Source organism: Mauremys reevesii, linkage group 2 (assembly GCF_016161935.1).
Source record: "Mauremys reevesii isolate NIE-2019 linkage group 2, ASM1616193v1, whole genome shotgun sequence".
Taxonomy (NCBI): domain Eukaryota; kingdom Metazoa; phylum Chordata; order Testudines; family Geoemydidae; genus Mauremys; species Mauremys reevesii.
Genome location: NC_052624.1, coordinates 138,927,101 through 138,937,960, shown reverse-complemented (window position 1 = coordinate 138,937,960; position 10,860 = coordinate 138,927,101). Strand labels below are relative to the sequence as shown.

Here is a 10,860-nt window from a genome sequence, read left to right as displayed (position 1 = left end):
CACGTTTGCTTTTTTTGCAACAGCATCACACTGTTGACTCATATTTAGCTTGTGGTCCACTATAACCCCTAGATCCCTTTCTGCCGTACTCCTTCCTAGACAGTCTCTTCCCATTCTGTATGTGTGAAACTGATTGTTCCTTCCTACGTGGAGCACTTTGCATTTGTCTTTATTAAACTTCATCCATTTCTCCAATTTGTCCAGATCATTTTGAATTATGAACCTACCCTCCAAAGCAGTTGCAATCCCTCCCAGTTTGGTATCATCTGCAATCTTAATAAGCGTACTTTCTATGCCAATAGGTACGTCGTTGATGAAGATATTGAACAGAGCCAGTCCCAAAACAGACCCCTGTGGAACCCCAGTTGTTATACCTTTCCAGCAGGATTGGGAACTATTAATAACTACTCTCTGAGTACGGTTATCCAGCCAGTTATGCACCCACCTTATAGTAGCCCCATCTAAATTGTATTTGCCTAGTTTATCGATAAGAATATCATGCGAGACCGTATCAAATGCCTTACTAAAGTCTAGGTATACCACATCCAGTGCTTCTCCCTTATCCACAAGACTCATTATCCTATCAAAGAAAGCTATCAGATTGGTTTGACACGATTTGTTCTTTACAAATCCATGCTGGCTATCCCCTATCACCTTACCACCTTCCAAGTGTTTGCAGATGATTTCCTTAATTACTTGCTCCATTATCTTACCTGGCACAGAAGTTAAACTAACTGGTCTGTAGTTTCCTGGGTTGTTTTTATTTCCCTTTTTATAGATGGGCACTATATTTGCCCCTTTTCCAGTCTTCTGGAATCTCTCCTGTCTCCTATGATTTTCCAAAGATAATAGCTAGAGGCTCAGATACCTCCTCTATTAGCTCCTTGAGTATTCTAGGATGCATTTCATCAGGCTCTAGTGACTTGCAGGCATCTAACTTTTCTAAAAGCAACAAAGAATCCTGTGGCACCTTATAGACTAACAGACGTTTTGCAGCATGAGCTTTCGTGGGTGAATACCCCTTGCATCTGAAGAAGTGGGTATTCACCCACGAAAGCTCATGCTGCAAAACGTCTGTTAGTCTATAAGGTGCCACAGGATTCTTTGTTGCTTTTACAGATCCAGACTAACACGGCTACCCCTCTGATAACTTTTCTAAGTGATTTTTAACTTGTTCTTTTTTTATTTTATCTTCTAAACCTACCCACTTCCCATTAGCATTCACTATGTTAGGCATTCCTTCAGACTTCTCAGTGAAGACCGAAACAAAGAGGTCAGTAAGCATCTCTGCCATTTCCAAGTTTCCTGTCCTTGGTCTTCCTCTTGCTTCTAATGTATTGATAAAAAGTCTTCTTGTTTCCCTTTATTCCTATAGCTAGTTTGAGCTCATTTTGTGCCTTTGCCTTTCTAATCTTGCCCCTGCATTCCTGTGGTGTTTGCTTATATTCATCTTTTGTAATCTGTCCTAGTTTCCATTTTTTATATGACTCTTTTTTATTTTTTAGATCATGCAAGATCTCGTGGTTAAGCCAAGGTGGTCTTTTGCCACATTTTCTATCTTTCCTACCAAGTGGAATAGCTTGCTTTTGGGCCCTTAATAGTGTCCCTTTGAAATACTGCCAACTCTCCTCAGTTGTTTTTCCCCTCAGTCTTGATTCCAATAGGACCTTACCTATCCCCTGAATCTCCCTATGGCACTGAAATTAAATGTAGACTATAATTTGGCATTTGAGAAGTGAAAAGGATGGTAGCCCTAAGGGAAAAGATAACAACTTGGCTCTTTGTGTTAAATAGCTGTCTGTAAGCCTCAAACTGCTGAATGAGCTTTAGGGTAGGGAAGGCTGTGCCTCCCCAAACAGCCTGGCCCTGCCCCCCTCAGAATCCCCAACCCATCCTGGTCCTTGTCTCCTCACTGCCCCCCCCCCAACCACCACCCCGAGACCCTACCCCTCCCATCAGCCTCCCCGTCCCCTAACTGCCCCAATCCCTATCCACCCCCACCCCCCCCCCCGCCGAGTCCTGACAGACCCTTGGAACACCCATGATCCAACCCCCCATTCCCCATCCCCTGACCGCCCCCAGCAGCGCTGTCCAGGGCTGCTCCTGGGTTACCACCACCTCTGCCCTCTCTTGGAGCCTCAGTGCGCCGCATCCAGGAGCTGCCCTGGCCCCTAGACAGCGCTGCAGCGGCCTGGCTCTAGTGGCTCTAGTGGGACTGGAGCTCACAGCCCCACCCCCTTACCACGCGGCTCTGACTCAGTGACTCAGGTCCCACCGCTGCAACGCTGTCCAGGGCCGCTCCTGACGCATCACACTGAGGCACCGGGAGATGGGGGAAGGCGGAGGCAGGGCCTTGAGCAAATTGCCTCATTTGCCCCCTCTCCTCTGGGCGGCCCTGACCATAGAGACCTTGGAGAATGGCAGTCTGGGAATGTAAGATGTTGATGGGTAAACTGACTGTTTGTTTCTGTTTCCTTCATAAAATATTTCATTTTCCTATTTGTTTCCCTTTGTGCTTCACATTAGGAGTTCTTCCTATTTTTGTGCTGCCTACTCCATTCACTCAAAGTTCTGAGTAAGTGTTGTTGTAAACTGATATTGTTCACAGAGGCAGAGTGACACCTATATTGTTCATATCAAGACAACTGGAGGCATTGAGTAAAAACAACATTAACTGATGACATCAGATCCTGTTGCCATTAAACAGACAATTGCATAAAGCAGGTTCATACCACCACAACCTAAAAACACAGCCACTCGTACTTATTAACTTGTGCCACCGAAGTGGGAACAGGAGTTACAATTGTGAAAGCAGTCATTTTTTGTCTTGTGTAGGGGGGGAGGCGAGAAGGGGGTTCAATTCACATTGAGATTTTGCACACTATTAGTCCACAACAACTGCATACACTAGTCAACTATTTTTGGCTTCAATATGAATCAATGTGTGTCAACAAAGTAGATACATTTTGTATATTACCCACCTAGAATTCTGCGTACTTATCCCATGGTGCTTTGCTTGGCTGCTGGGCTAGTTAGTGAAGCATTCTCCTTTTCCATATTACAGGTGCTAGAGTTTCTCCCCTATCCCTCATATACTGTCTCATATTCAGATATTCCTCCCTGACACTGTCTCCCTTTTCACATCAAATGAAACACATATAATAGATCTTTTAGATGAATCTTGAAAAAAATCACAAAGGAACACATTGTTTCATATAAGTGCTGTATGACTGATCCTGATCTGTCCTTGGCAAGCAGTGCCACATATGCTCCCACTCCTGAAGATAATGTATCTCCAGGATCTGTGACACTACCAGAGTTTCCTTAAAGTTTTTACCACTACTGCTTTCCTCACAAACCACTGCAAAGCCTTCAGGCTTCTGGAGTTGCATAAAGGATTCAGCATAGGGCCAAATTTGCAATTTCTCATTTATTCACAAAACAACTATATGTGTGTGTGTGTGTTAATGTTAAAAAAGCAACTGTAGACTTGAGACTACAGCTTATTCACCAAAAGACTCTTTTTTTTAAAATGCTGGTTCCCACACAAGCTAATAGTTATGGGCTGCATAAATGCTGACTACTGTTGGAAGTGTAATTCCCTGGGTGATATTGGATGCTAAATTGGAGCCCTCCCCCTTATGTTTCATTCCTAGATATATTCCTGATACCTGGAGGTTACCTAGTAACTAGGTGGTGTGGTTCTAATGTGTAACATTGGTCACTAAAAAAATTCATCCTGTGAAAACTGAAAAGTCACTGCCTACCAAACACTGATGACTAACTTAGTGGTATCGCAGACCTCATAACTAATGAACAACTAGCATTTTGCAGAAGGGGAATGCCACCAAAATTCAAAGTAATGTAGGCTGACTTTTTGGAGGTCCATGATTAATGTAGACTTTGAAGATAGATATGTCACTTCCCCTCCTCTACCTTTATCCTAAACTTATTTTGAACAGGATGATGAATCTGGTATTTTAGTATATGTATTATTTATAAAAATATTAAAAAATTGCAATGCCAGAATTCTATTGGATAACACTTGAATGACGTTCCCAAGAGTCCATTTAGAACAGAGATGTTATAAGAACATGAGTACTTGTGGGCACCTTAGAGACTAACAAATTTATTTGGGCATAAGCTTTCGTGAGCTACAGCCCACTTCACTGGACGCATAGAATGGAACATATAGTGAGGAGATATATATATACATATGGAGAACATGAAAAGGTGAGAGTTTCCCAACCAACTCTAAGAGGCTAATTAATTAAGATGAACTATTGTCAGCAGGAGAAAAAAAAACGTTTGTAGTGATAATCAAGATAGCCCATTTAAGACAGTTTGACAAGAAGCTGTGAGGATACTTAACATGGGGGAAATAGATTCAATGTGTGTAATGTCTCAGCCATTCCAAGTCTCTATTTAAGCCTAAATTGATAGTCTCTAGTTTGCATATCAATTCAAGTTCAGCAGTTTCTCATTGGAGTCTTTTTTTGAAGCTTTTCTGTTGCAAAATTGCCACCTTTAAATATGTTACTGAATGGCCAGAGAGGTTGAAGTGTTCTACTAGTATTTGAATGTTATGATTCCTGATGTCAGATTTGTGTCCATTTATGTTATATTAATTTCAATACACACTTGAGAATTAAAAGAAAATTACTGGCATTAGAAAGGTATATATATATGGAGTGCTGTTTTTGAACATCACAGAATGTATTTAATAATTAGAATTTGCATATAGTAAGTATTATGAAGCTAGATCTTTCAGTGTAATAAGGTAGTTATTATATACTTTTAAACACCAGTTAATATTAAAAACATTTTTGAGGATAGGAACAAAAGTAGTTTGGTCTTACAAAGGAGTGCAGAATCAAACCAATAGCTCTTTTACTCTAGGTCATCTTCTACCCTGTCTGCATCGTTCCAACTCTATCGTCTTCAGCATGGTAGCACTGATGTAAGTGAGAGCAGTATATGGCACCATATGTTTATAAGCCTGTTACTTAGTATTTGTCTACATAGAGAAGTTAGTGCGATGTAAGATAGCCTCTGAATTTAAAGAGTACTAGCCATTCCACATTACCTCCCAATGTGCATACTCTTTAAGCTAAACCACACACATTGCCACTTTTAACGTACAGTAAGAGTGTCCACACTGGGAGTGGACTAATGATTAATGGAATAATGAGCATTTTAAATTCACATCCTATCATACACTGCACTAATTTACCCTGTAGACACAGCCTTTGTTATTGAACCACAGGATCCAGATTATAATCTTAAACTGAAGTAACTGTTGATTTAAATGGAGTTACTCCATATTTTCATTGGTCCAACTGAGGTCATTATTTGTTTACTGTTGTATCTTAGAGGAGAAAGGAATACATAGGAGTACTTCCCATTACTTCTGTGTAGGAAAGGACTGCTGTTACATGTAGGTAACTAAGGACATATTGCTCTGGTTAGAAAGCAACTTCACGATTTATAAATTCTCCACTGACATAAGAGTTCATCTACAGGTGAAAGTTCTTATATTCCCTCAGTCAATAGCTCATATCTCCTGCAAACTGAAGCCTTGTTCATACAATATGAATTTCTTATATATCTCTGTTTCTGTTGTTCATGTATGTGTGTGCGTGCGCGCATATATATATATACTTATCTTTATCGTATTTTTCCATTTAACTTCGTGCAAAGTTATGACAGAGGATTTCCCTGTATGATGCTAGTTTCATATTGCTTCATAACCTTGACATGATTGTTATTTGATTCCTGAGCAGCAAAATCTGAACAAAAAGTTCAAAATGCTTATTAAGGATATGTATTATTGTAAGACTATTTTTTTCCCCAATCAAGATGGAGAATATTTGTTGTTTGTTTTTCCTTCTCAAAGTGGTCTTATACTAGTTTGGTTTCTGGGACTGTAGGATATGGGGTTGAGGGAAGTGTTTTGGGAAGTTAGACTGCCCTCTTCCTTAACCTTTAAAAGGAATCAATAATCACTTCTTTTGAAATGGAAAGGACTGGTAAGTTTGAAGGTGTACGTAGTTCAGCACCAAAACCCATGATAAATTGTGGCTATTTCTTCAGCATATTGCATCACTAAACCCATAATAAGAGAACTGTCAATGTAGATAGGATAATAGATCATTAAAGGTTTCATGATTAATTCCATATAGGCCATATATATTTATGGTTAAACTATATCATTTACCATTCATGGTTTAATAATGTGTGTTCATGGTTACACACAAGAATAATTTGTGAATATTCATAAATATTGGCTTATGAAGAAACTAGGAAATGTTAATGCATGAATTTATATAAATAAAACAAAAAAAGCATTATGAAAAAATATTTTAAGCTGTGTAGTCACAGAATGTTTTCCTTCAGGGTCTAATCATTTTTTCTCTCTTTACTTACTACTAAATTTCATACGTTGACCTTCTGTCTTAATCTCTAGACCTGCAATCTTAAACCAGTTTGTAGCAATGTACCAGAATACTTATGAATGCCTAATTATCCATAAACTCCTTTTCCTACATTCTCATTGCCTAAGGGAAGGTTTGTTTGTAAAGGTTTGCTTCATCCTTGTGGTGTAGATAGATATTCCTCACTAGTGTTATTAAATTTGTTGTGCTAGTATTTCTTGTGTCTAATGCTTCTCTGCCCTGACAAGTGCACAACGTTAATGGAATTTTCCAGTTCAGACTTGAAAATCTAGAGTAAACACTCATCACATCCATACACATTGGTTCTCAATTTAAAGGCCTTCTGCAGTTTACAAAGTTCATATTTTTATGGTTGAGATGAATTCTCCAAGTTCTCGTTGCCTTTTTCTCTTAGTATCATGATGTTTGACTAATATTGTTGTGTTTCTTTTGACATCAGCCTCCCTACCTAAAGTTTTTTAGTTTTATTTTTAGCTATATTTTGTACATCAACATCATTCATGACTTGTCAGTTACTGAAATACAACCAAATTGCTCCAACTTCCCACAACTTCTAGGTAAAGGTATGTTGCTGTGGATGACAGCATAATCTCTGTTCTGAAATGCCCCAAAATGTTAATGAATACTATGTAGATAATGAAATTTAGACTTCTAAGCAATTTGTGTAATTTCCTTGACATTGCTAAAGGGCAAACTAAAAAGGTGGCAAAGTCTTTCTACCCCTGCATGGGCCCTTAAGTTTTATTGTGAGAGGCTACTAAATCACAGGAAGGTTAACATAATTTGCTCTAATTTAAATAATGTCCATTAAAAGAATTTTCTATTATTTATGCTTTTCCCTTTATCCTGTTTTAGCAAATAATGACAAAATTGGTCAACAAATGATCACTGTGCTAGAGAATGAGGGGCACATTGTAGCAAGGAGCAATGTTCATACATCGGTTTGCTGATTATATAATGTATAACAGGTTTCTTTGTGGTAACTATCAAATTAACATAGTCAAGGATGTCTCTGTGTTGTGTTCAGCATTATCAATGCTTCCTGAGAGGCTTTAATGCACAAACGAGTCTTAATAGTTTCTAATTCATGGTAGTCCTTTAAGATTTATTAACATTATGTTATTTTGTTTAAGTAGCAAGCTCTACAGAGCATTCAGAATTAAATAACAATATTCAAGGAATTCAATAAAGGAAAGAATTACCAAAATTAATGAAGTGGTCAAAGTAAAATATAACTTCATTTGGAGATTTAATTCAGGAGGAAAAAAGTAAATCTTCTTCTGGTGTTTTGCTAAGTAAAGTAATTACTCTTTTGTACCACAAATATATAACATTCATCATCTTGCATTTCCTGCATGTTTTGTCTCTGTTAAACAATAATCATTTCCAGTGTAACAGATGCTGCTATTTAGTTAATTTTCTGAAAGGAAGGTAAACAGGTTGCAATGTCTACTCATTAACATTAGACAATTTTAATTAACATATTGTGTAATTCATTGTAAATTAACAAAATTAATCCAAAGGATGAGCATTGCCATTCAGGATTTGGCATCTGACATGCCAGATTTGAGTCAAGCAACGGGAGAGGTGGAAACAAAGAATATAATGTGAGCAGTACCTGTAAAAAGGAAAACTTGTAAGGCATATTGAGAATGTTCTTAAGTTATAATTGTATTAATTTACAAGGACAGCTATCTCACACAAAAGTAATATGGCTGCACAGAAACACAGATCATACTAATCTTATGGTAGGGTCAGCTTATGTTACCTCATCTGCAAATGATAAATTGTTTTAGGATCTTTACTTTCTAATTGTTTCCTCACAAGAACATTGGCAGGAAAAATGTAAAAAACAAACAAACAAACAAACCCTATTTGGCTACCAGCAGACAAATTCACTTGGTTTCATCAGGCCTGAAGTTGTCCCTTGTTATGTATATTTCTAACACTAGAAATGGGAAGATTGGGATATTATTAATTAATTAAATAATCAACACATTAATTGATAATGAGTATTAGTGATAATGGGCCAGATTTTCCTCTTCTGCGCTGAAGGAAGTGAGCTTTCTTGGGAGGAAATCTCTGCATGGAAGTTCACTAACATCTTATCTGGGAAGATGAGCCTGCTTCCATTCAGTAAAGGTGCAAGGCTCTGCCCCCAAAATTGGTGGGTCTGCAGGAAGTGAAGACCACCTGTGTGATGGTCATGCGCTTCCGCATTGGCACTGTTCCCCCCCATTGGTATTAAAACTCTCTGGCAACATGAATAGCAGGAACTCTCCAGAAGGGTCTATTTGAAAAAGGTAATCCAGTCTGGGAATGTGGCCCCTTTTTCTTAGTAAGGTGCACAAGTGAATGAAGGGTGCGGAGAGGGAGAGTAACAGAGTGTGGTCCCACCCTGCACAGCCTCCTCCCCCTTTTCCAATGCAGACCCCAGGTGATCCCAGTTGGGTCCATATGAGGACTGTGTTGTAGAGGAGGTTGGAAGCACCTTCACATAGAACAAGGGAGATCTGCATGTGTAGGACACTACCATATGCAGACTGGGAGTAGAAGATGATCTGATCCAGTAATTGCTACAGTGCATAATTATGTCTGTTTGTTTAAGTGCTAATTAAAAATCATATATGATTTCAATCAGACCTTTTAAAAAAAATAGGAAAATTACAGAAATAATTCAGGTTTTCAAATTCTTTGTAGAGCAGTCAGACTCAGCTTTTAAAAATCTCTTTAGCCTTGCACTTTTAAATTTATGATAGCAGAATAGTGTGTGCATGTGTGTAAGCTTTTGTTTTTTGAAGTTCCTGGTTAGATAGGATCAAATGCCCGTAATCAGCACACTAATTTCAATAAGGACAAGTCCCCAAATTGACAGCCTGTAATAAGAATCAACCCCATATTGATTGTCTCTTACAAAGATGGGGCTATGTAGATGTCCTTGAACCAAATGTCTAAGGCACTGAACAAAATGTCCTCTAGCTGGAGGAAAACACAGAAGTCAATGTGGTATAAAAATAAATATTCTAAGGACTACCCAGAGAGGACAAGTAAGACCCACATCTTCCAGAGATTTTTTGAGATTTTTCTTTGAGTAAATGAAGCAGCAAAGATAATTACCTCTTCTAGCTACTCCATATTTTCCAACATCTTCAGAGCAACTTGCTCACGATTAGACGATTATCTCCTCAGATGGTAGGAGATAATCGTCCTTCAGGAGATGCATCTTTCATCACAACCTCCAGAAACACATTTGACTTCACTGTTACATCAGTGTGGAACAATGGATCAGCTGCTTGTATCATGTGACAGGCAGAAGAACCAATCAAGCATCAGCAAAAATGCTGCATTCTATATTCCGTATTCTGTTTCCTGTTTTCCCTAGTTCTGACAATGCTTTGCTTAAATCTGGTCACAGGACTATATTCCTACTCCTGTTGTGCCTAAAATAAAGAATTTGAGCCCACTGCTGCTGAATTGAATCGACTTCCCTCCCCGAAATCTAAACCAAGTGAAGCTGTCTCAGAGGCATTTGTTCACCCAATCTATACTTCTATTTAGCTAGGCATTTATATCATGCCTATTACCATGGTGGCTCCAAAGTGGGCAGAGAACTTTTGCAATAGGAGGAAATGCCTCAGTAGATAGGGCTTCTAGCTCATGTTAAATCTTCTATTCCTATTACCCCAGTCTGTTTTCTATAATAGAAATTCCAAATCTCCTCTTTTTTTTCCTGAATACAATGAGGTAGCTTAATTTGGTCCATATAGTCCCCAACACCAAAAAATAAAATAAAAAATGAATGCAATTTTTACATGCTTTGGCATGCCACTTGTGTGATACAAAAAAATAACATGAATGTTACAGGTACGGTCAGATACAAAAACAATTTACAGGTAAAAATTCCTATGTTTTCTTAATATATGTATTGCTTCATGCAGAGTAAATCTGTTTAACAAGCTTTAACTGTGTTTTCTGAACTCCAATTAATGTATATGCCTTTCTACATATCTAAACTGAAAATGAAAGGAAAATTGCTGGTTTTTGAAAACGTCTTATTTTTTTTTGATGAGAAAATAGAAAACTTCTATGCTGCTATGGAAAGATAAGGGAATAGGACTGTTTCAGGGGATATGGATAAAAATAGATGATTTTTAAAAATACATTGCCCCTGTAAATTGCTCAATATTAATTTTCCTTTTTTTGAGTACAATACAATTAAAATATAAGATGGCCTAGAACAGGGGTTGGCAACCTTTGACACGTAGCTCACTAGGGTAAGCCCCCTGGTGGGCCAGGCCGGTTTGTTTACCTGCTGCGTCTGCCGATCGTGGCTCCCACTGGCCATGGTTCACTATTCCAGGCAAATGGGGGTGGCGGGAAGTGGCGTGAGCTGAAGGATGTGCTG

At 38.5% G+C, this 10,860-nt stretch overlaps 1 long non-coding RNA gene across 1 annotated transcript; it reads right to left on the bottom strand.

The window, feature by feature from the left end:
* Positions 1 to 7,905: 7,905 nt before the first annotated feature.
* On the bottom strand, positions 7,906 to 9,714 carry LOC120398641. The gene is made up of 2 exons (XR_005594593.1): positions 9,573 to 9,714; positions 7,906 to 8,073 (listed from the first exon to the last, which is right to left on the bottom strand). It is a non-coding gene; the product is annotated as an uncharacterized LOC120398641 (long non-coding RNA).
* Positions 9,715 to 10,860: the final 1,146 nt, after the last annotated feature.